This window comes from Octodon degus, unplaced genomic scaffold (assembly GCF_000260255.1).
Source record: "Octodon degus isolate 3935 unplaced genomic scaffold, OctDeg1.0 scaffold00015, whole genome shotgun sequence".
Lineage (NCBI taxonomy): Eukaryota > Metazoa > Chordata > Mammalia > Rodentia > Octodontidae > Octodon > Octodon degus.
In genome coordinates, this window is record NW_004524591.1 from 25,185,093 (window position 1) to 25,208,468 (window position 23,376).

At 45.6% G+C, this 23,376-nt stretch overlaps 1 protein-coding gene across 1 annotated transcript in view; it reads left to right on the plus strand.

The window, feature by feature from the left end:
* The window catches only part of Plxna4 (plexin A4), a 446,676-nt gene that overhangs the window by 320,081 nt on the left and 103,219 nt on the right, over positions 1–23,376 (plus strand). The gene's annotated exons all lie outside the window — the stretch shown is intronic.

Sequence of the window (23,376 nt, forward strand, 5' to 3'; positions counted from 1 at the left end):
CATGCCGTAGCTCAACGCCCCACAAACTATGGAGTGGCATGAGAGGCTGGCAAGTTCATAAATTATCCTCCCTGCCTATTGCACCATGATCACTAATGGCACTTGCTTACAGGACAAAGCTCCAGTATTTATCTTGCTTTAATTATATTAGAAAGCAGTGATATTCAATTAACCAACTAATCAAGCAAGCCAATCAATACTGATCCTGGCAGGATTTTCCAGTGCCTGGCTTCTTCTTCTGGGTGGTAGAGTCAGATAGAATTAACTCTTGAAGGCCTGAGTCTTGCTACTATTAAGTAGACAGGGAAAAGGAAGTCAAATTTAGCTTTCAAGCATTGGAAGAGACCATGGTGACTTTCCTTTGTCTAATTATGGCAAGGAGTTGCAATAGCCTGCTTTGGAATTTATGTATTATTTGTTCTACAACATATATTTGTTTTCAACATATAGTTGTCCCTGAAGTCCCTGGAGAATTGGTTTTAGGATTCCTTGACAATACCAAAGGCTTCAGATGTTTGAACACCTTATACACAATTGTGTTATATTTGCACATGACCAACACACACCATCTTATATATATTAAATAATCTCTAGATTAATTATAACACATAATGCAATGTAAATATTCGGGAGACTGTACTGTTTAGGGAATAATGCCAAAGTGTAAAAGTCTACTTGTCCAATAGAGAGGGAAATTTAAAAAATATTCTGGATCCAAAGTTGGTTGACCCATGGATGTGGATGTGGAACCCACAGATACAGAGAACCAACCATACACATGACAGCCATTTTCCCCATTCCTAAAGATTTGGAGCACTGATCCCTGCAACAAGTCAATAGGAAAGGTCTAAATTTTGAGCAGACTAGGTCACAAGATGGTGGCATGTTTTTCCTTAAGACAGTCAGGTTGTTTCGCGTGCCTCACTGGATTCTCAACTTGATTGCTTGAGCACCAACTACGAGACTAGTACAGCACACTTCTGGTGTCTATACTACTTCTGGTGTCTTCTGGTCTCCTTTGTAAGGAGGGGCCTTATAAAGGCAAAGAGTTAATGCCCAGAGCCCGAAGGCACCACTTTCCTCTCTGGCTGCCAACCACTCCCTAGTCTTCAATAACCAACACACAGTCTCAAAGTCTTGTCTAAGGTGAATGGGATAAAAATATGCACCAGGCTTACAAAGCCCTCACTCAAGAGTAGCTCTGGCCTGACTTACTCTATCTCCTGACAACTCCCCCATACATGCCCAGAATACTCCTTGGAAGAGGCTTTCTAGATTGGTTTCCCTGTCACTGGGCAATGTGGTTGTGTTGGATAGCCTTCTCATTTTGGGGACAAAATATGTAATACCCTCAACTTAAAGGAGAGAGGTTTATTTGGCTCATGGTCTCAGAATGTTTAGTCTATAGTGTGCTCTCTCCAAGGCAGGAGCATCAGGGTAGAGGGGCACGATGGGCCAAAACTAGCCTCCCCCTCCAGCCCTCCCACTGTGATAATTTCATGAATTTACAAAAGAGAAAAAAGTTTACTAGATGAGCATATACTGCACCTTTGCAGAACCTGTCCAAATGTATCCAGTTTCCCACAATATCCTGGGAAGCAAAGTAAAGACCACTGAAGTCATGAGATTGGTGTTTTTGCAGAGAAACAGTATGATGGTGGTGAAAAGGCACCACCCAAGTCTTCAAATACTTCTGCTTCTTTGGAAAGAAACTTCTGCTACTCAGACGAGCTAAGAATCAGAACCTTTTTCCTAGAGTTCAGGCATCTGAACCAAGTGATTATATGGGAAATGAAGATGTTTTACATGGAGGTGTATTAACAAGAAAAGAACATTAAGATTACTATGGTTTCTAAACATCTTATGAGTTTGGGCTCATTAAGAGTTTTCCAGGCTTGTTAATTTAATAAGAGCAAATAAGGCTTCCATGTTAGACAACAATCAGTAATTTGAAGGGGGCAAAAAAGAATAAAAAGAAAAATAGTCATTACTTACCACAATGATTAATCAAAAGACACCAGGAACTTACAGCTTCACAGGAATGTTTTCAAAGATTGATGATTTGAGATATACACAGTGCTTGACATTGGCTAGGATGCTGGAAAAATAGACATAGTTGTGATTGTTGGCTGTGAAGAAATTCAAATTTTAAATACCAATTATCCATAAACTTCCCTTCTTTCTTTGGAGCAAGACTTAGTCCAGAGAGCAAAGGAGAAGTGATCCTTTGCTATAGCATTATAGGTCTGCTGAAGCCCATTTGATGCAAGGTATCTTACCTCAGGATTACTCAGAACATCCTCTTTTCTGATTAGTCCTTACCATGACCTTGTCCCTTTTGGTGCTGCAATGAGGGGACTTCTGTGTGTCCCCATTTGCCATGAAGGATGTGGTCAGATGCTCTGTGGGTTTCTCAAACCCTTTGGGGCAACTGTCCTGTTCTGACTGCTGGCCTCTGGCTCACTTCCCAATAGGAGAGTGCCCATGTGTGGGCGAAGCCTCACAGTACACAGCACTTTGGGCTCTTCCTTCCCTGCTCCTCCACTGACAAGCACCAGACCTCTGTGCCCTTGTTGTTGCTGTAGGCCATGCAGCTTGGGTGTCCAGCCCCATAACCACCCTGGGAGGACCCTGCTGGTCTCATCTGGCCTGTTCCATACTCAGTACTCAGGACTGAAGATGTGTTTTTCCCACCACCTGGTCCCACCTCTATAACATATTGTGGCCCAGTTCTTATTTACTTGATTCATGATGCCATTTGATCATTCAAGAATGAAAAATGTCCCTAGAAGCTTCTTGGTCTCTTGATCTTGAAGTTGCTCTGTGGCCTGACCTGACTAAGATAGCACAGTACATCCAGCAACAGCTTGATAATGGATAAATGGAATATTTAAAATACAGCAGTCACTCACTTATAGTGGAGGTTATGTTTCACACATCTCCATGATAAGTGAAAATCAGCACTGTTATATTTTAGTATTTATATATGGTAAGGCTTTATAAACCCTTCCCACATTCATATAAACCTTTCACACACTTAAAAACATTTCTAATGTTCTGAATCAATTTCTAAACTCATAAGCCTACAGAATTTTAACAACATCTATATACTGTATGGTACTGAAAAATCCCACTATATAGAGAAAAATCTGAGATAATTAATTTAGATTAATATGTTTTGAAACCCCACAAAACAGTGAGTACACCAAAGTTGAACTATGAAATAGCAAGGAACTACTGTATATAATCAACTCATCTGTCAGTACTGATCCAGATGGTTAGAATGGTTCTGAACCCTGGACATCAGGTCAGGATGAATCAGGTGGGACCTAGATCACCCAAAGCACAATTCAGAGTAAATACCCAAAGCTTTCCAAAACAGTCCAGCCTAGTAACTGGTGTGGTCGACACTCAAACCCAAGACCCCCTGAGACTCACCATGCACTGAACTGTTTCCTCCTGCTGGCCATGGCGTGCTGCCTTTATTGTTCATGTAGTAAACAACATAAATTAGTATTAATTTATAGAGATTTAGTGGCTCTATTGGCTTCAAAAAGGGACAAGTGAGTATGTTATGTAACTAAATGGTACCCATAGAGCAAGGGACATTGAGTTGAGGGCATGCAGAACCCACAGGAGCCTGTGACTTAGGTGGCCTTAGAGATACAATACCCTCATATATCAAAGGAGTAGTAGAGGACCTGCAGGAGCAAACATCATCTACTTGAAATGTATTGATAACCAACCCCAGCATGGGGTATGTGTTGCTGTCTTGCAGAAAAAATAAACAAGGTCTAAATCAGAAAAATTCAAAGGCAAATCTGGTTTTGGACTGAATTATTCGCTGCTGCTGCCCGAGTCCTATACTGAACAGCCTGCTATAATTTCTGATCTCTGCAGGCTGAATGGCCCTAAAGATAGAAACTATTTTAATAGTTTCTGCTGAGATAGTAGAGATCGAACTCTAGGGGAGAGCACTCTGGGGGGCCATGGATTTCTAAGTAATAATTGCCACAAGCACCAGAACCTTTTAGTTTAACTACACCAATTTTTTTTTTTTTAAGTTTTGGGATCTATCTCTGGGCTCAGTTGCTTTTTCTTCTTTCTTTTTGTGTTTTCTTTTCTCTAATGTCCTTCCCTGGTTTTGTTTCTCACTTGGTGTAGCAGGATATCTGAAATGATTGAGTGCAGATAAAATAGCAGTTTCTCTTCTGATCCCTTAATGTAAGTTAGTGAAAGAAGTGAACCAAGAAGTGCATAGTGACTGACACTTATGCTCTGTAAAAGTGTGATACAGGGGAACTCTAAATTTTCTTTGCTAATAGGACAGGGGTGGCACATGAAATGATAGCATCGAACTGATTCGAACTCGCTATGTCCCACGTGCTTTGCACACAAGGTCTCAGTGAACCTCCACAGCACCTATTGCAGTTGGCACCATGACCTTGCAAAGCAGATGAGAAGGCATCAATGACTTCTCAAAAGTCACACAGGCGATATGTGGCTGGCAGAACTCCAGTGAAGTCTCTTAATTTGGATCCAGTGCCTCTATAATGATTCCACGAACCATCTCAAGCCTCCTTTGGAGTGTTATTATCATTTGTGCCTCTTGCAAAAGCTGATATATGCAAAAGGCCAGTTTGACAGGTTCTGTGTGTTTTCTCCTAGAAGAGATGCTAATGAGGGCCGAGCCAGACTCCTGTGGGGATGTTCTCCTAACAACCAAAGGGAGGATTACCCCCATTTGAAAGCAAAGGAACTGAAGTTCAGCATGCTGGGGAACTCACTCCCAGGCACACAACCTACAACTTGCTCCACCCTCTTTGTTGCTGCTGGCCTGTGTGGCTGCTGTCCTAGGTACTTGAGCCTGCTATAGATGCCCAAATCCTAGTAAACTGAGCCAGGGCAGTTGAATGCAGAAAACCAGGACACATGTGGCTTGGTCAAACCTATAGTGCCCTTACAAAACCATTCATGGTCCTTGGCCCCCTGAGCTAAGTCAGCCATACCAACTCCTCTTCCATGCAAGCTTCCTTGCTTGGACATCTCTGCCAGGTAGATTTATGGAGGGAAAGTCAGGACAGCTCAGCTGCCAGAGAGAAGCCCAACCTCCCTGCTCCATCTGGACATGGCATTTTCATCCATGGTCCTACACAAGCTGCATGAATGTTTGTCAGTCTCAAGGAGCCAGGCGTGGCCTACAGCACCCTGAACTTGTGGTGAGCTGCTCCACAGCAGGAAAGTTAGGCTGTGACCTCTCTGAGAAAGGATTTAAAGGATTTGGTTCTATAGGACCATTCACTGTTTTGTTTGTTTGTTTGTTTTTGTTGTTGTTGCTTGTACTTGTGATCAAATTCAGAGCCTTGCACTTACCAAACAGGCACTATGCCGCTGAGCTATATCTCTGGCCCCCATTCACTGTTTGCTGCTTCCTTCCTGCACCTCCATCCAAGCTCCAGGCACAGCATCATGCAGAACTGTGTGACCCTGAACTCCTGACCTTAGTTGTGGAGTTCCAGGTGGCAAGTAGCCTCCATAGCCCACAGCTCCTGGGATCTGTGGCTTGGATCTTGTAGACCAGCACCTCTACCCACTTTCCAGGTACAACTCTGTGTATGAGCTGGCAGAGGATCCCCCCTGACCCCCAGATGACCATCTGAAGCAGATGGCACTTCTCCTTTTAGAGCACATGAGGAATAACCCTACCAACAATATTAACCAATCAGTTAATTAATTTAAGAGACTGGTTGCCAGGGGAACCTAGCGGGCACATAGCACTGTGCTATCTCCTGCTAAGCAGGCTGACAGAGGCAGGCTTTTCTCATTTGTCCCACTGCCTCCCTCACACCCTTAGCCATGGCGCCACCCAAAACAACAGTCCCTACAGCCATCATTCCCCATCCTCCACTGCTGGAATAGGATGGAAAGCCCATCAGGATCACCTGTCAAGGAGCCCACTGGAAACTAAGTTACAACGGGTCACAGTGTGTTTCAAAGCATCTCAGCTCCCATCTATCAGCTCAGGCATCATTAATAATCCACAGCCTAATGACAGAGATGAGTATTGGAGCAGGGAGTGGGAAGGGGACAGCCCTAAAGCAGTGAGGCAGAGAAAAGGATAACTTATTAGTCCAGTGCCAGGTGCAACCTTCTCTCCACAACCAAAGCCAAGCCCACAATGATTTATTGATACAGTGAATGGATTTTTATAATTAAAATTGATTTTTGGTTTTAGCCTGGTCTGGAAGGTCTGGGTCAAGTTCAAGAGGGGAAAGGGAGGCCACACAAAGTAAGGGAAGAAAATATACTCTCAACTCCCCATATATCATAGGTTGTTAGAGCCAGAAACCTCTCCTGTACAGGTGAGCCCTGCAAGGTGGATCTGTTTGGCCAGGCTCAGATGAGAGGTCCTCCAAAATACTCTTAAGGGTTCTGCATGCAGGTGATCACAAAGCCACAGTATACTGGTGTGAAGGTTGTTCACTGCACAAGAATACATCAGTGCAGGTGCAGGGCATAGGTGTTTGATCCCCAGGCCTGCTGTGCCGGCCCCACCCCCAGGGCATGCTGAGACAGCAATTGAGACTGGGCATGGTGGTGCACACCTGTAATCCCAGCTCTTGGGAAGCTGTAAACAGGTGGATCACCACAAGTCTGATCTAGTAGTGAGACCCTGAACACCTTGTAGACCCTTCCCTAAAATACACACACACACACACACACACACACACACACACACACACAAAGAATACATCCCTGAGGGAGAGGGGCTGACTTCCAGACATGCCCTACTTGCTGGGGCAGGGCTGCTGCTACCCAGAAGCTATGTCCCAAAGCATCCTTGATCTGTTGCCTTGACTAACTATCTGCTGCTGGGTCCTTGGGCTCTGTGACCATTTGACTTCACCTTGTATTCCAGTTCCTGGAGGCCACGTTGGAACTGACAGAATATGGTCTGCACAGGGCTTTGCTGCAAGCAGTGGAGAAGCACTAGGCTGCAGTGTGTCTGCCCATTGTGATCTGTCAGGCAGGGATCTGTGGCGCTGGAAGATTCATACACAAATTATAGATGATACAGGCATGGTTTTGTGTTCACAAATACTCATGCTTGGGCTTATGTAGGAGATTAGCTTGATGCTGCATGCTTATCACATTGTCACATGTACAGTATGGGCCTTGATCAATCCCTCCAAGAAAAGGAGAGGCAAAGAGAAGAAGAAGGTAGAGGAGGAAGAGAAGAAGTCAAAGAGAAAGATGTAGAAAAGAGGGAGAGATGCACATCCACTGCCAAAATTTACTTAACAGCCTCCCAGCAGCACTGGTGGCAACCTTGCTCCTGCCTCTGCGCATGACCCCTGGGCCATGTCATATTTTACTGTGTAGAACGAGGAGGATACATGGACATGGACATAGTCACTGGGATCCATTGTTACTTGTTTTTCAAAGCCTATATTTAACAAACTATTTTTAAGAAGAGTTTTAGATTCAATACAAATTTGAGCACAAATGATTTCCACTGAGTCCTCTGCCTCCCCAGCCTCCCTACCACTATCAAGGTCCCCCAGCAATACAGTATAATCAGTGAACCTATAGTCACATGACATTATGACCAGGATTCAGCAGTTTACACTGGGGTTTGTTCTCTTGGTGGTGTACATCATATCAATTTGGAAAATGGTATAATGATAGGTACCAGTTGTTATTGTTCAGAACAGTTCCACTACTCTAGACATTCTATTCATCCCCCTCTTCTACCTAACTCTACTACTATCTTGTTATTGCCTCCATAGTTTTGCTTTATTTGCAGTGCCATGTAATTGGAATTGTATGCTATGTAGTTCTTCAGATTAACTTCTTTCACTTTGTAATATCCATTTAAGATTCTTCCACATCTCTACATAATTTTGTCGCTCATCTACTCGTAGTGCTGAATAGCATTCTGTTGTTGGGATAAATCGCTGTTTACTGACTTACTTATCTAATGAAGGCAACTTGGCCACTTCCAAGTGACCACTTACATGTCTATGGGTAAAGCTTCCATATGCACCTGTGTGCAGATCTAGACTATGAGCTTCCAAATGCACCTGTGTGCAGATCTAGACTATGAGCTTCCGAATGCATCTGTGTGCAGATCTAGTCTACAAGCTTCCATATACACCTGTGTGCAGGTCTAGTCTATGAGCTTCTGTATGCACCTGTGTGCAGATCTAGTCTACAAGCTTCCATATGCACCTGTGTGTAGGTCTAGTTTACGGGCTTCCATATGCACCTGTGTGCAGGTCTAGTTTAGTTTCCATCTGTTTTGCCAGGCTACAATGCAGTGTAGGGAGAACAGTTAAGTGGTTCAAAGTGTCTGGGCTGGCTGGGAGGTCTTGAGAGTACATGTCACATCCCAAGATGCCCAGCCTGTGCTCTGGTTCCTGGAAGGCCTCCAAATCTATGTGCTAGTAGCCAAGAAATATACATAAATCCCCAATCTTTTCTTCCTAGGACTGTCAGTAGATTGCCATGACATTCAAACAATGCATTAGGGAAACTATACAGATAAACAGTTGATGCCTCATCCAATTATTTCATAAGTCATGTCTGAGTATAGTTAATTATGTGCCCAGTTCTCTTTGCTTTCCTTCATCCTGGGTATAACCAGCAAACATATCACATAATGCCTAAAATGAATGGTTGTGTAATAAAAGATTGGATTAAGTGGCCTTAAGTTCCCATCCAAGATTTGTTGATTCTTGAACTAGGTTTGTGTACCTAATTTATACTTTCTTGATTATTTTTCTTCCCATATATTCTCTTGTGATCTGGGTAGGTATGGGTAGTTTATGCAAGATCATAAAAATCTGTGTTAGCACATAGTCAGGCACATGAAGGTCACCAAGAGATTGGTCACAGGGAACAAGGATAGGGCCATAGATATGGAGAAAAACTCCTCCAAGGGCAAAGCCTGTGGTCAGGCAGGGTGCCTTTGGTCCTGGAATCACTGGGAATAGAAGACTTTCACCCCATCTCCTAGATCTACTACCCAAAACAGCCTGACAGGCCAGCCTGTTCATGCCAAATGAGTGAGTGAAATCCTGACTGGGGTTTTTTTTTTCTGAGAAGAGGGAAAATGAACAGGGCTTCTGAGGCATATTTACCTGTGGTTAGCATACGTAACACCTTTCACTCAATCTCTAGCCTGTCACTCACAAGCAGCTTCTTGAGTTGCAGCATTTTCGTATTTCCTCCCCTCCTTGGGGAACAATGGACAAAGAAGTCCACAGGAGCTAGGCCTCTAGGCCTTTCTGATTCCAAGTGCAATGGACATGAGGGCAGGGCAACGTGGCCTGTGGAACCTCTTTTCCAACCATTCCCTCCACTCCAAAGAGTTGATTTGATTAAGATGCATTCTGACCAAAGATGCCTTTGAACGAATGCCTGGTTTCTCTGGGGTTATCCTAAGTTCAGGAAGCTGAGCTGCAGGGTGAGGGTGGTTAGCAGACACATGGGCTGCACCCTTCCTGTTCTTCTAGCTATAGAATATGCAGGATCAGACACCGGCCTCACCACAGCTGGCAAGGGAGCTCAGAGGACATGGCCCACGGGGAAACCAGTCCCCAGGATCCCCTTCTCATCTCACTTCTAGCATTTTGGAAGAAGTACAAAGCTCAGGTTATTCTGAAAAGTTGTGCTCTAGCTGTTCTGTGGTCCCCAGACCCTATTTCGGGGTGCCAAGACAAGATGTACACTCATTCAAGCTCTGGGCAGCTGCTGACCTAGGAAAGAGCCCCACCCCCCAAAATCTGTAGCCTCTTGTGCCAGCAGAAAATTCCCATAATTGGTTGCATTTTGTGAAGTCAAGCACTCCACCTCCTCCTGGCTTCAGCAAGGGGTGACATTGCTCTACACCAAGCGATTGTCCAGAATCCTGCACAATCCCCAGAAGACAGGCATCACTTGGACGAGTGTGTCCTGTGTATGCAGACAGAGCTTGCTGGAGAAAAAGTGATTATAAAACAAATCTGCATGGAATGTCTGCAACCTCCACTCTGCTACGTCAGTGTCCATGGTGTTTACAGCCACTTCTCCCGACAACTGATTCAGTCAGCCGTTGCTCCAGTGAGGGAGATTTTGGTCACAAAAATCCTGCTCAAGAAAGGTTCAGCTGGAGAAGAGATATTGTCTAAGGCCAGAAAGCAGGTATAGGCTGTGGACAGGATGCCATTTGAAAGTCCTTGCCCTGCCTCTCACTGGCCGTGTGACCTTGAACAAGTCACTTAGCTTCATTCGGCCTGTGTCCTCATCTGTAAAATAGAGGCCCTGACCTCACTACTTCACCAGGTAGCAATGGGAGTCACACACAATCATGGCCCTGAAATTGCTTCATAAACTGTGAAGCAGGGTCCAGCCATCTAGTATTATTTCCCTGCTCAGCCCCACCCTGCCTCTGCGCTGCGACAGTCTTCCTACTGCTGCGTCTGTGAGACTCTGGGGCACATTCCCCTTACCCTTGGTTCATGCTCCCTAAGAACAAGTTACCCCAGTCTCAGCCCCTTGTCAGGGCCCTTGGTGGGAAGACAAGGAGGAGCATAGTGCTCAGCGCTCAGTAATTCTGACTGTGCTAGAATGAGCTTGCCCTAAGCATGAGCATTTTTTGATAACTCTGCATTCATTTCTGATACTCAACTAGACTCAAAGGTCATTAGTCTAGACCTTGATTCCCATCTTTTCCTTTTCCCCAGCACTTAGGAAGTTCTCTAATTATTCCCTTGAATTTTGAGGACTCCTGAAGGTGAGGGGAGCCCACAGCCTGGTACATGGTGATACAGTGAGCTTGCTACAGGGCTGGGCAACCTAAACCAGACTCCAGTGGGCCCTGGACATGGGTCCGGGTTAAGCCATATTCGTAGTAGCAACAGCAGCAGCAGCAGCACCCACACAGATTTAATAGAAGTGAAAAAGGTACCTGCAGACAAATCCACTCTCGGTGTGCTACCTGCCCAGTGGTCATGGTTGCTTCCTCCCTGCTACCTCAGCCCTGCCTCCTGCGGGTTTGTTTGCAAACTCAGCAAAAGTCCTGTGTTTAATCAGGTCTGGAGGCTGCTTCCTTGTGTCTCTGTCACAGCATGCGGGCGGGGCATCTGGACTCTGTGCCAGTGCTTGACCCTAGTCTGCCAGAAATGTCGTGCCAAGCCATGTCCCCACATGCCGGCACACAGCATGGCCTCTTGTGCTTGGCCAAGAGCCAGCCTGATTTTCTGTCCCAGACCCATAGCCAGATTTTGATTATGCCTATTCACAGAGGTCAGGAAAGAACTACACAAAGGAAGGCTGCAAATGACCATGACCTTGCTTCATGTAAGAGTTATAACGGCTCCCTGCCTTCATCCAGCTGGTTCTGGGGCTATCAGTAATCCAATGGGTCCTTGGGTTTCTCTTTCTGCCCTGTGCTACTCAAAAGCAGAGAAAAGGCCCTCAGAAAAGTTAGAGGAGAGGAGGCTTGGGGTTGAAAGTTCTAGGTCTGTATGCACAGCCAGACCCCTGTTAATAAGGAGGGCTGAGGAACTGAGCCTGTGAGTGTCACTGAGAGGGCTCAGTGGCTGGGCTGGGAATGAGATCACCAGGTCCCATCAGAGCTTTCCCAAGATCTACCTCTTTCTCAGTTCCCATTCATAAAGCCATGGAGGACAGAAGTGTTCAGCCAGCACAGGGCATGTCTGGACCCCTTCAAAGTTAATAGTAGAACTTTTTGTTTAGGAGAACTTTATCTATACCAGGTAAAGCAAACCAAAAAGTTGAGTGAGTCTTGGTCATCCTGGTTGTGATGACAGTGGCCACTGGTTTGGTGTGGAAGTACCAGGCGGGGTGTTGCATGCTATATGGGTAATACCAATTCATCTGTATACTCCCTTGGAGGGTGGAGAATGGTAAGTGCCTAGCAGTGCTATGCACTGGCCTAGCGAGACTGCAAACCCAGGTGCTCACAGTGGTACAGCCTGACTCCTGGGGCACCACAGGATCCTGCTGGGCACCAATTCATTGAAAGACAGCTCCTTCCCCTGGTTAGCTCTACACTCTAGATCCTTTTCCTGGTTTCTCCATCTACTTAGCTTTGGTATTGAAAGCTATTTATTAGGACAACTAAGGCTCGAGTGGCCAGAGAAGAGTAATTGAGATCCAGGCCTCCTCCTGGCCACCCCACACATGTCCTCTAAGAATGGGTTCCATGAGCCAGCAAGGGATACCTCCTCCCACCCTGTCCCTGGCCAACAATTATTTCTGACCTCTCTGAGTCCATCATCTGAAGCTCTGACAGCCAGTTCTCCGTTTGGAAGAAGGGGTTGGTTCTGAGCCTGAGTCTGATGCTGATCACATTGCTCAGCTGCGTGATGTAGCCTGGATGAGTCACATCTCCCACACCCCTGCTGGCTCCAGCAGGGAGTTCATGATGGTGACCTTCTTACCCCAGGACAGTCTGATGGGGTAGCTCCTGGAAGAGGTGGGGAGCCCAACGCAGTCTCCTCTGAAGCCTAGAAAATGTGACGACTAGCAGAGCATCTTTAGGCTCTCTGACTATCCTCCCTGTTCCATGTGGAGGCAGGCAAAGATGGAAATTATTGAGCATTCACAACAGGCTTTAACTGCCCCCCCTCAGCAGACAAGCATCTTTATTACTCCCATTAGGCACACAAGGAGCCCAACTGGACAAAGGAGGAGAAATTGACTAGCCATTAACCCTCTTCATACTAAAATGCGAGAAATCAGATGAATATTTTTTTAAATGAAATCAAATCTTCAATCCTAAAATAAAAGTTAAGTTGACTAGTTAAATAAATTGGTTTAAACAGCTAAAGGCTAAAGCATCTTTTAAAATTATTTTAATTTTCCAAGTAAAAAATCATTTAAATTATATCCTGTCTAAAAATTCAACCTCTCCAGAATACATCACTGTTAACAGTTTTACTATGTCTCCAAAGTTATTCTCCTCTGCACAAAAATGCCTATTGAATATAGAACTATGTCATTGTTTTTTTCAAAGTAAAATGCAGCCTTATACTTTTCTGAAATGTGCCTTCTAAACTCAAATATGGATCAAGGACATCTGTCCATGTCACAGATGCAGACACATATTATTTCAGAATATGAGTGTTCCATGATTTAACCATCCCCTATGGATGGACACTTAGGTTATTTCCAAATGGTCATTAGCTCATACAAAGCCTCAGTGAATACTCACAGCTGTGCACCTGTGCCCCAGTGCCCCAGTGCTGGTGTTTCTACAGTGAAGAACACAAAAGGCAGACCTACTGGATCATTTTAGGTTGCAGTAATAACTGCCAAGTTCCTCTTCAAAAAGACTGTGCCTGGGCCAAGGAGATAGCTCAGTAGAATAAGCACTTGCCTGGGAAGCGCAAGGTTCTGAGTTCAATCCCCGGTATCACAAAAAAAGAAAAAAAAAAGGCTGTGGCCATCTACAGCTGAGTCTTTCAGAATGTTGCTACTTTAACTTCTGTCCTTTCATATTTGAAAAATTAATAGAAAATGCCCTGAAAGCAACCTAGCTTCGTGATCAAGATACATTTTCCGTGTGTGACAAAGATGACCGGACAGCAGGTGCCCCTTATGCTCCCCTACCCCCCAGCAGCAGTCTGGCCTCATCCCTTGAGTGAGTGCTGGAAGGTGAGATGGGTACCTTAAGGCAGGGGATGAAGGGAGAAGAAGAGGAGCTGGGCTTCATGGGGTATCTGTCATCTCTGTGACCTCCTAAAGCCAGCTGCACCTGGCTTTCTGAGAGTCCCTATGCAGATTGCACTTGGAAGGGTTCCCCTGAAGACAATCAGTTTCCATGCCTTTGGGCACAGTGACTTTTCCCATGGTCAGATTCCTCTTGGAAGGAAGACTTTCGTCTTCTGTCTAAAAGAGCTGTGCACTCAGAGAGGGATGTCTGGGCAGAAAGGCGTGTTTGTTTGCACACATCCTCAACCCTGGAGCACACAGGTGTGTGCAAATGCCATGTGTGTCTGGGTACACGCCCCGAGGTGCTGCTCACCATCACGAGCTCCTTCTTGGTTTGAACAGCCACACCATTCCTGGGGACAGTGGGAAGCAGTGCCCTTGACAGAAAAAGTCAGATGGAGGGAAGAAGGAATGCCTGCCTTGCCCACTCTCTAGCTCCTGCAAAGAGCCAGAGCCAGCAGCCAGCGGGCTGGGCATATGCCTGGGACCAGCTTGGCTCAGCTGCCTGCTGGGCCTGGAGTTAGGTGTCGCCTACCCTGCCAGTCCCACCCCCTCCCTCCCTTTCTTGGCTACTGGAACAAAGGCCCCTGTTGAGCAGGCTGAGCTTGGGAAACTCAGGCCAGCAAGTCCCCAGTCATAGCTCAGATGGGCCATTGTCTTTGTCTATGTCACTCTGTGAAAGATGATTGGAGCAGGAGCAACACTTTGATCCCCAGGACAAAAGCCCCTTCCTGCCTGTGGGGACTGGGGTGGGAATGGTCTTCTCATCCCCCACCTAGGTGTGGGCCCCAGGATCTGCCTTTTCCTTCAGCCCTGAACTTAAGACTGGGTCAAGAACAAGCACCTTGATCAGGAGTTGTAACTAGGGATTGGATGTCAGAACAATAATGTTGGTAGCTGTGTGGCCTTGGACAAATCCCTGCAGCCACAGAAAAACAGGGAATCGGAGCTAGCTTGTCTCTAACACCCCTTTCATTTCATTAACTCTGTAAATGCTGGAACCCTTTCCCACCCTAGGATCTATTTCACCTGTGAGTTGGCAGAGCTGCTCTCTGGTCAGACACGTGCATGGCTGCCTTCTCCTCCAACAAGTGCTAAGGGTGAACAGATACAGGGTAAAGGCCACCTTGCAAGGCCTTAGCCCAGGAGGTCAGGTCCCCTGAGCCTGTTGTGTCTTCTGTGTTTCTCCTCTGGAAGTGGAGCCCAGGGCCTCATGCTTGCTAGGCAAACTCTCTAGCACTGAGCTACACCCTCAACCGTGGAGTCTGTAGAGTGATGTGACTATGGTAGTCCAGACAGGTGGAAACATTTTGACCTCTATACCATGGATGGGTTTATGATAATAATCCAGAAGTGATAAGTTTTATGGTAGGGCCAAGATTTTGGATCAGTTATCTATACAGAGCTCTTGGAATATGAGGAAGCTTAACAAGGACCAACTTCATTCATTCACTCGCTCGCTCATTCATTCAGTCATTCAGTCATTCACTCATGCATTGCTCTGGCATGCAAGAAGGCACTCTCTCATGCCTGTGATTGCCCGTGTGAGCCAGATACTAGGTCTGAGGGGAAGAGAAGTGACTCCTCCGGCAGAGATGCTAGAACCCTGGCAAAAGCTTGTTAGCAGCACCACATGAATGCATCCATGTACGCCATCACAATTAATCTGCAAGCAAAGCTCTTGGGGGCAGAGTCAGGGAGAAGAGGCTCAGTGAGGTGAAGTGAGCTCACAGGAAGGGGCAGATGCAGGATTCAGATGCAAGCCCATCTTTCTCTCAGATCTCTGCGTCTCACCGGTCATGTAAAGAAAAGTTTTTCATACTTCTTGTTCCTCCTCAGCCATGTCTGAAAGAGTCAGAGATCTTCCTGGAGGAGGAAAGCAGTGACGGGTCCAGCTCAGCTCAGTGGCAGGACCAGATTATCTGAGCCCTCTAGACTAAGCAAAGGGTGCCAGGCGTGGCCAACGGGCCAACGGTAGACCGCAGTCCTCACTTCTTTTCAGTTTCCTTGGCCACCACCCCGCTTCATGACCTCGATCGAGCAAGCTGCTCAGCCTCTCTGGGCCATGGCCTCTCCATCTGTGCGGCAGGGACAGGTTTTGCACTCTCTCTCGGTGAGGGGGATGACTAATAACAGTCGTGTGTGCCGCTGCATCGCAGCCCACACTAAGAGGCGTGAGGATGGGGTGATTTCTCGAGGCTCTGCAGAAAACGTGCCGAGGACTCCTCGCCCAGCTTCCCAGCTACTGCCGCTTGCTAATGAGGAGCAACATATGTTGCTGATTCCGGCGTCGGCGCTTGCTCCTTGGCTGTCCGAGTTCCCAGAGCAAACTGGCTTCCTATTAGGCATTTATACTTATTAATAGCAGCAAATTGCAGCCCTCGACAACATCTGCTACTTTTCATTTGCAGGAAGCTTCCTGGGCCATTTGTATTTGTATTTTGTGATCAATTATCTAAAGCAGAGCAAGGCAGGCAAGGTACCCCCTATTTGAAAATCAACTGAGGCATAATGAGAGTGAACAATTTGTCCAAGGTCACGAATATGTCCAAAAATGATTGGAGCCTGGAACCTCAGTCCTCCCATTCCCCGAGTTCCTCATCTAAGGACACGGTCCTTGCTTTTCTAGGAATGGAAGACCTTGACCCCAGACCTCTTACCTACAGGCAGGTGGAGACAGTGGTAGTAGCCAGGATACTGCCCTTAAGCTTGTGCATCAGTCTTCCGTCAAATGCAGTCCTGCTGGATTAGCGCCTGGGCCGTGCACAAGCAGAAATGCAAAGCCCGAGGCAAATTATTCTTGAGAAAGTCTTATTGTTGCCAAATAGATCAAATCATTTCCTGACACTGGGGCAGCCGAGGGATCTGGACAGCAGAACCAAGAGCATCTGGGCTTCCAGAGAGATGCCTGCTCTTTCCTGAGTCCTTTCTGGTACTTTGCTCTGGCCCCGGTCCTTTCTGAGATCTGCCAATTGCATCCATAGTCATAGAATTAAGAGAGCATGAGAATGTCCATTGGTCACGCTGGACCTAGCTATGAAGAATCTGTGCACACAGAGCTGCTCCATCCGGCCTCAATGTCTGCAAGCCATTGGCAGGGATGGCGGGGATGGCAGGAGGAAGGAAGCCACACACTGCAATCTCATCTCCCTTCCATTTGACCTCTCCCCCTTGGACTCTCACAAGCCCCATGTGCCCTGCTGTGATTCTCTTTCTAGCTCCTGTGTGTCAGCCAGCTATTGCCGCAATGGAATTGTTGAAAACACCAATGCAAAATTCAAAAGTATGCAGGAGCCATTCATTCTCATGATCATGGCTTTGCAGAACAATTATACGAGAGCAGTCTGGGCCAAATTAAGTTGCAAAGTTCTTCCCCAAGCTGAACCTCTGGACTTGTTTCTGGGCTGTGAGTTCAACTGAGTCTTGCTCCTTGTAAATGATTTTGGGCCCAAACGAAAGCAGAAGGAGTTACCTAAGGAAGCTCCTCTTGAGGCAACGACAGAAGCAAAGGAAGGCAAACACGGAAGCACATCTCAAGGAGTTATTGCCTTGTGCTTTCTCCCTTCCCCTTGCCCAAGTCAGGCTACACTCACAGTCAAGGGGTACAGAAATATGCCATGCCTCCCTATTCTCCAGGAGGCCTTAGCAGGGGTAAGTATACAAAAGGCTGCTTTTTGAATTGCAACTTATCAAACCATCTGTAAAGCCTGTAGCTAGCCTCCTGGACTCTGAGTTCCTTACTACCTTGCTGCTTTCAGAAAGATCTGCCACCTCTGAGCAAAGAGCATGTAAGTGGAAGGTTCCAGGCACCTGGAGTGACTTCAAATAAACTCAGCTCTCTGAGCTGCTGCTCAGCCAGGGCAGTGAGGAGCTCTGAGCCCAATGAGGGGAGGAAGAGGCTTTATGACATCCTTGTATGGCCCCAAGTCAGCAGAAGCGAATCCTGGAAAGACAGAGGCCACCAGAGGAAGAAAAGCCCGTGGAGAGGCTGTGAGTGCCTCCCCACAACCAGCCCACTGAGATGTGTGTGCATTACTGAAGTAATACTCCCTAGAAAGAGACAAACTCCTCTCAAACCAACTCTCCCTTAGAAACAGGAGGTGGCAAGACAACACGAGGGACAGCACCTAGTGCCGTGCTTGTGCAGCTTGACAGCTTCCCCGCAGCATCTTGGAGTTGCTTAATGGGTCATCTTGCTTCTTTTTTTCCTTTCTTTTTTGACAATTTTGAAGGAAATTGGGTACTTAAGAAGCCTTTTGGACATTTAAATTAACTCCAACCATCAGGCTCCATGTAGCCACTACAGCATTAGCATCCAATTATAAAGTCGGGATGGAGCAATAACTCACATTTCGACCAGGATGTCAAATGCTTAAACAAATGAGAGACACACACAGACCCTGCGCGTCACATCTACAGAGCATTGCTGAATGTAATCAGCAGAACGGCAGGTACTCTTCGGAATGTGAGCAGCAACAGGCAGAGGGGGGCCCTATTTCCAGAGGCGAGTGTCTTATAGAAGCAGGGCAACCAGGCAGGGACCAGGCCTCCTGGCGACAATTCCTCCACCTGCCACGACCACACCCAGGCCCCTGAGCCCCCCAGGACATGGGCTTAGCTCACCAAGTGCAGAAGCTTATATAAGCTAAGGCCAGAAGTTGAAGTCCTGCATGGGCTTTTTTTTTTTTTTTTTTTTTCTGTGTCATCCGTTGTCCACTGCCTTTTTATCCTAGGCCACTGTTTTGTAAATTTATGACCCTTGGTCATGGGCTGGACAGGTCAAAAGGTGATGGTGACAATGGTGGTGGAGGTGATCCTGTTTAAAAAAGTAAAGGATGGATGATCTCGTTTGCAATAATTCAAATCCAGGCCAAACTATGTTATTTAAGAATGATTACCTTGTATCTTAGTCACTTTCATCATAGGTGAGATACAGTACTCAACCTCCACAGTTCAAAAATCTAATTTTGGCTCATGGTTCTTAGAGGTTTCAGTCCATAGTCACCTGGCTCCAAGGCAGGAAGGCATGCTACACAGGCTTGAGCAGAGAAAAGCTGATCACATCATGGTAGTCAGGAAGCAGAGGGTAAAGCCAGGAGCCAGGAAGGTGGATAAACCCCTTCAAGTGACACTCTGAGCAACCCGCATCCCCTGACCAGACTCTACCTCCTAAGGGTCAAGTCAGCTTAGCACCCCCATGTGAGTGTGTGAGGGTCTTGGGGGAATTCTCAGTGTGAACTGTAACAGCTTGGCAGCAGCAAAAAGACTGAAAATCAGCATGACGCTGAGAAAGGAAGTCTAAGGGGAGAGATATTAGGGGTGGAAAAGGGCCCATGACCACAGTGGAGATGAAAATGCCAAAGCAGGGGCAAAGAAGAGCAGGATTATTTTCTAAACACATGAATTATTTGAATTATGAGCCTCACTTTTCTGCCTTTTGGAGGGGGAACAAGGAAAAAAAAACCTTCTCTTTGGAGCAAGGATATGGCATTATTTTTCCAACCAATAAGTAGACCTCCATACCTTGAAAATAACAGCCATTTGCATAACAATATATAATAGGAGATATTCAACCCAAAACTTTTGTCCATTTGAGATTAAATTGAGAAGCATAGTGATGGTTAACTCCTCACGGAAGTATCTCAGAATATTTCATCAACATGAACGCTTTAGTGTACCAACAAGGCTGCTCCACACCCACCCAGGAAGATGAGCCAAGAGCAAGTATTTTTACATCTATTGGCCATGGAGAAGAGGAGCTTCCTTGTGAAAACCCATTCAAAAGACTGCTTTTGAAACAAAATTTCTAATTGTAGGAAAATTTTAATAACACTCTTTCTAAGTGTTTTGTGGTGGTGAATTCATTCACCACCGTCCATCTCCTGAACTTGTTTTTATCTCCCCAAGCTGAAATTCTGTACCTGCTAAACAATGCATTTCTCCCTCATTCCAAACACTGGCAATCACGATTCTACTTTTTCTTTATGAACCTGGCTACTCCACAGACCCACATACCAGTGGAAACATGCATTTGTCCTTCTGTGTCTGGCCTGTTTCACTTAACTTTATGTTCTCAAGATTCATCCAGCGTTTCTTTCCTTTTTAAGGCTGACTAATATTCCAGACTGTATGTATATGCTATATTTTATTTATCTTTTTTATGTTGATGGACATCTGAGTTTTTTCTACCTTCTGGCTACTGATTCCGCTGAGTGACTCTGCTACAAACATGTGTACACAGATGTGTTTTTCAGACCCTACTTGTAGTTCTCTTGAGTTACATCCAGAAGTGAAATTAATGGACCATGGGATAATCGGTGTTTAACTTTTTAAAGAACTGCCATACTGCCTAAATTTCTGCACAAAACCAGGACAGTGTGCCAAGAGAACCACATTCATACCTCACTCTAACTCCTATGCCAAGGAGCCACATTACCCCCAGCTCGGTGGAGGTGCTTATGGAGGTCCCCAGTAGTGGTGGGACTCCTGTCCCCAGAAGCGATAAAGATATTGTAGCCATATCAATCAGTGTGTCTCCTAGACACCAGTGACCAGGGAACAGACCTCAATCTTTTGTGGTCTCTGAGACCATTTATTATGATGATAGCTTAGGTCACTTTGTCATCTGATTTATTCTCTAAACAGAACTCTGCCTCCCGCCCCCTGTGCCTTGACTTTCTTTTTTCACCTCTGCCTGTGGTCTGAATTCCCTCACTCAGTTAATTAGCATGCCTGGCACTGTGGTTTAAGACTTTAATCAGCATGGGGTGGTTTTAATTAATCGTGTGGCTCTGCATCTGGAGTGGTTTGTGTTCCAGGGTCAGGAGAGGAGCCCAGGTGGGGGATGGAGAGACAGCTTTGTTTGGTGTAGCATGTGGGCAGAGAGTCTAGATATTTGAGGAAAGAAAGAGTCATAGTGGTGAGGTGGCTCAGAAGCCATCTGATCCCCTATGCAATGTACTAGCAAGGTGTGGAAGATGACCAAGGACATCAGACTATACATTTGTACCAAGATGGTAGATTGGACTACATTCAATTTGGAAAAGTGACTTGAAGTATTAGGAGTGTTCCACTGTCTTCCATAATTACCCACAAGGAGATGTGGGTTCAGGGTAGCAAGGCTTTTCCTGCTGGAGGGACTTGCAAGATCTTGCTTGTCTTCGCCTTCCTTGGGGAGGTCCTCAAAAGGGGAGGGATGAGGCATCTAACTCCCAAATAATGATAGCTCTTCTCCTTGGCCTGGGAGTGTCCCCCTGCGGCTCCCAGTTTTAGTATTCATGCTTTAAAAAGAGTGAGGAAAACCTAGGTCAAGTTCAGAAGAAAGTAAGGCAAACAATGGGATGCATGGATGACAAAAACATGCAAGAACATTAAAAAAAATAGTTGGGCTGCTTGCCTTCAAGAGTAGAGGGCTGTAGAGGTCCAGGTAATTATCTCCAGATGCCGTAATTCAAGGGTAAAATGGCACCATCAAGGCACTAAAGAAGAAAAGGGCTTTCTAGTCTGTCTGACTCCTAGTGGAGTTCATGCGACCTTGGAAGACTCTCAGAGCAGTTCTCAGGGGTAGACATGGAACTCAAAGTGACAGCACAGATGAATAAGACACTGTTGGCAAAGATAGCCATAACAATACCCGTCTCTTGTAAAGTGTGAGAGCATTTACAGAAACCAAGTTAGGGAGAGCTCTTCTCTCCATGTTTAAGGGTAAGAAATACCAGACTCAGAGAACACAGGTCTCACTGCTATTAAGTGTCTCAGCCAGGCTTTGAACCTAGTTCAGCAGGATCCTGCAGTCTTTCCAAGCAACCAAGCAACGTGCTGTTGGAAATCACGAGAGGAAGGACTTTACAATCCCGGGGTCTTGATATTATTAAACACCATTTGCAAGACATATTTAGAATATAGAATGTGAGAGTTTCAAATTCACCAAACAGCTGGCCCTTCACTTAAGGTGGTACACCCTGGAATGCTAGGGCACACTCCATCCGAGACAGATTATAGAACTGGTCAATAGGAGAAGCTGGGGAGGATGTCAATTAAGTTTAGGCCAAGAAAATGCTTTTGATTGAACAAGCCATGATTTTTTCTTTAAGCCCATGCAAAATATGGAGTGCCAGACAAGCAGCTGGAACATATGAAAACATTATTATGTCCTTATGGTTCCAACTTTCACCATCTATGGCCCCTTTTATTATTTTCCCCCTCAGGGCATCATGTTTTGAAAGACTGTGTCTACTAAACAAACTGTTTATGAAGTAATAATATATTTCATAGTTTTAATATGGGGCATACATCATAAGCATGCATAAAAATATTAAAATAGTACCAATCTAAATTTCACTGGGTTTTGGAAATATTGAAAGTAACTGTGACCCTCGTTCCCACTCCTGAATTCCTAGGAGTCTGAGTCGTTTGGGCTGGGAACCACTGGGTATGTACTTACATGCCTGGTGCACTGGCACATGCAAGCTCACTCCTGAAAGGTGAGAGAAGTTAAAGAGGCAAAACAAAGAGGGGGAATTCCTGGCTGCATATGGAGCAAGTGGAGTCATTTGTGAGAAGCTGATGTTGGAGGTTCATTATGAAGACAGCAAAGTACAGAGAGATAGCCAGGACCAGGCATGGCCCAGGCTGATTGCATGAGTGCTGGTAGATGGAAAGATAAAATTCTAAGGGCATAGAGAAGACATCAAGGAAAGGCAAAGGGCAGAGCTGTAAAAATAGGAGAAAGAAACTAAAAGGTAACTGGGAAGAAGTAAAAATGCAGAATGGTCATTTAGAAGGATAAATGTCTATTTTAACGAACTAAAAGATACATAAAAGGAATAGGAAATCTAAGGCAAAAGAGGTCATGTGGGACTTGAAATTAATTATTAATTAATTCCAAAAGAGAGTCAAGACTAATTGGGCAGGCTCTCATGCCAGATTCCCTATACATGAGTTACAAGTAGCGCCTGCCAAGTGGACATAATTTTATAGAGGCAGATGTCCTATGAAACAGCAGGGACAACACAGCTTCTGCATTTGCTTGTGAGCAGAGAGGGCCTAACCAGGGCAGCCCCATTTACAGATTTCTGGGCCTGCTGGTGACTTTTGTGCCTGATATGTCTAATGGTGAGAAACTGCAAGTGACAACCTCGTCAAATTCTTCTACCTCTAGCTAAAAGACCAGGCAGGAAGTCCTCCAAAAAGAAAAAAAAAAAAAAAGTATCCCAAAAGGAAAGAATGATTTAAGGGAGAAAAAGAAATTTAAAAAACAGAAACTGGCAAAATGAGGACTAGGGGGCTAAGGCTATAAAAAGAAAATAAAAATTCTATTTGATCTCAAGAATCTTTATTAAGGACCTACTACGTAGCAAGCACTGGGAAACATAAAGAGACATCAAGGCAAAGTTGCATTAGAGAACAAAGAAATTCAAAAGATGTCTAAGAGCACACAGGAAATGGAAGCATTTGGGATAAGTGAAAATGTCATGTGGAACATTTTAACATTTTACATTAACAAGCTGCTGGTGAAAGCTAATATAACGTTTTTGGGTTGGAGAGGAAGCCTCAAGTCATGAAAAGGGTGTGGGCAGGAGGGGAAATGGCAGGGCTGCGCTGTGAACGCGCCATCATGAGCATGTGTAGGGCCAGTTGGGAGCCAGTTGGCCA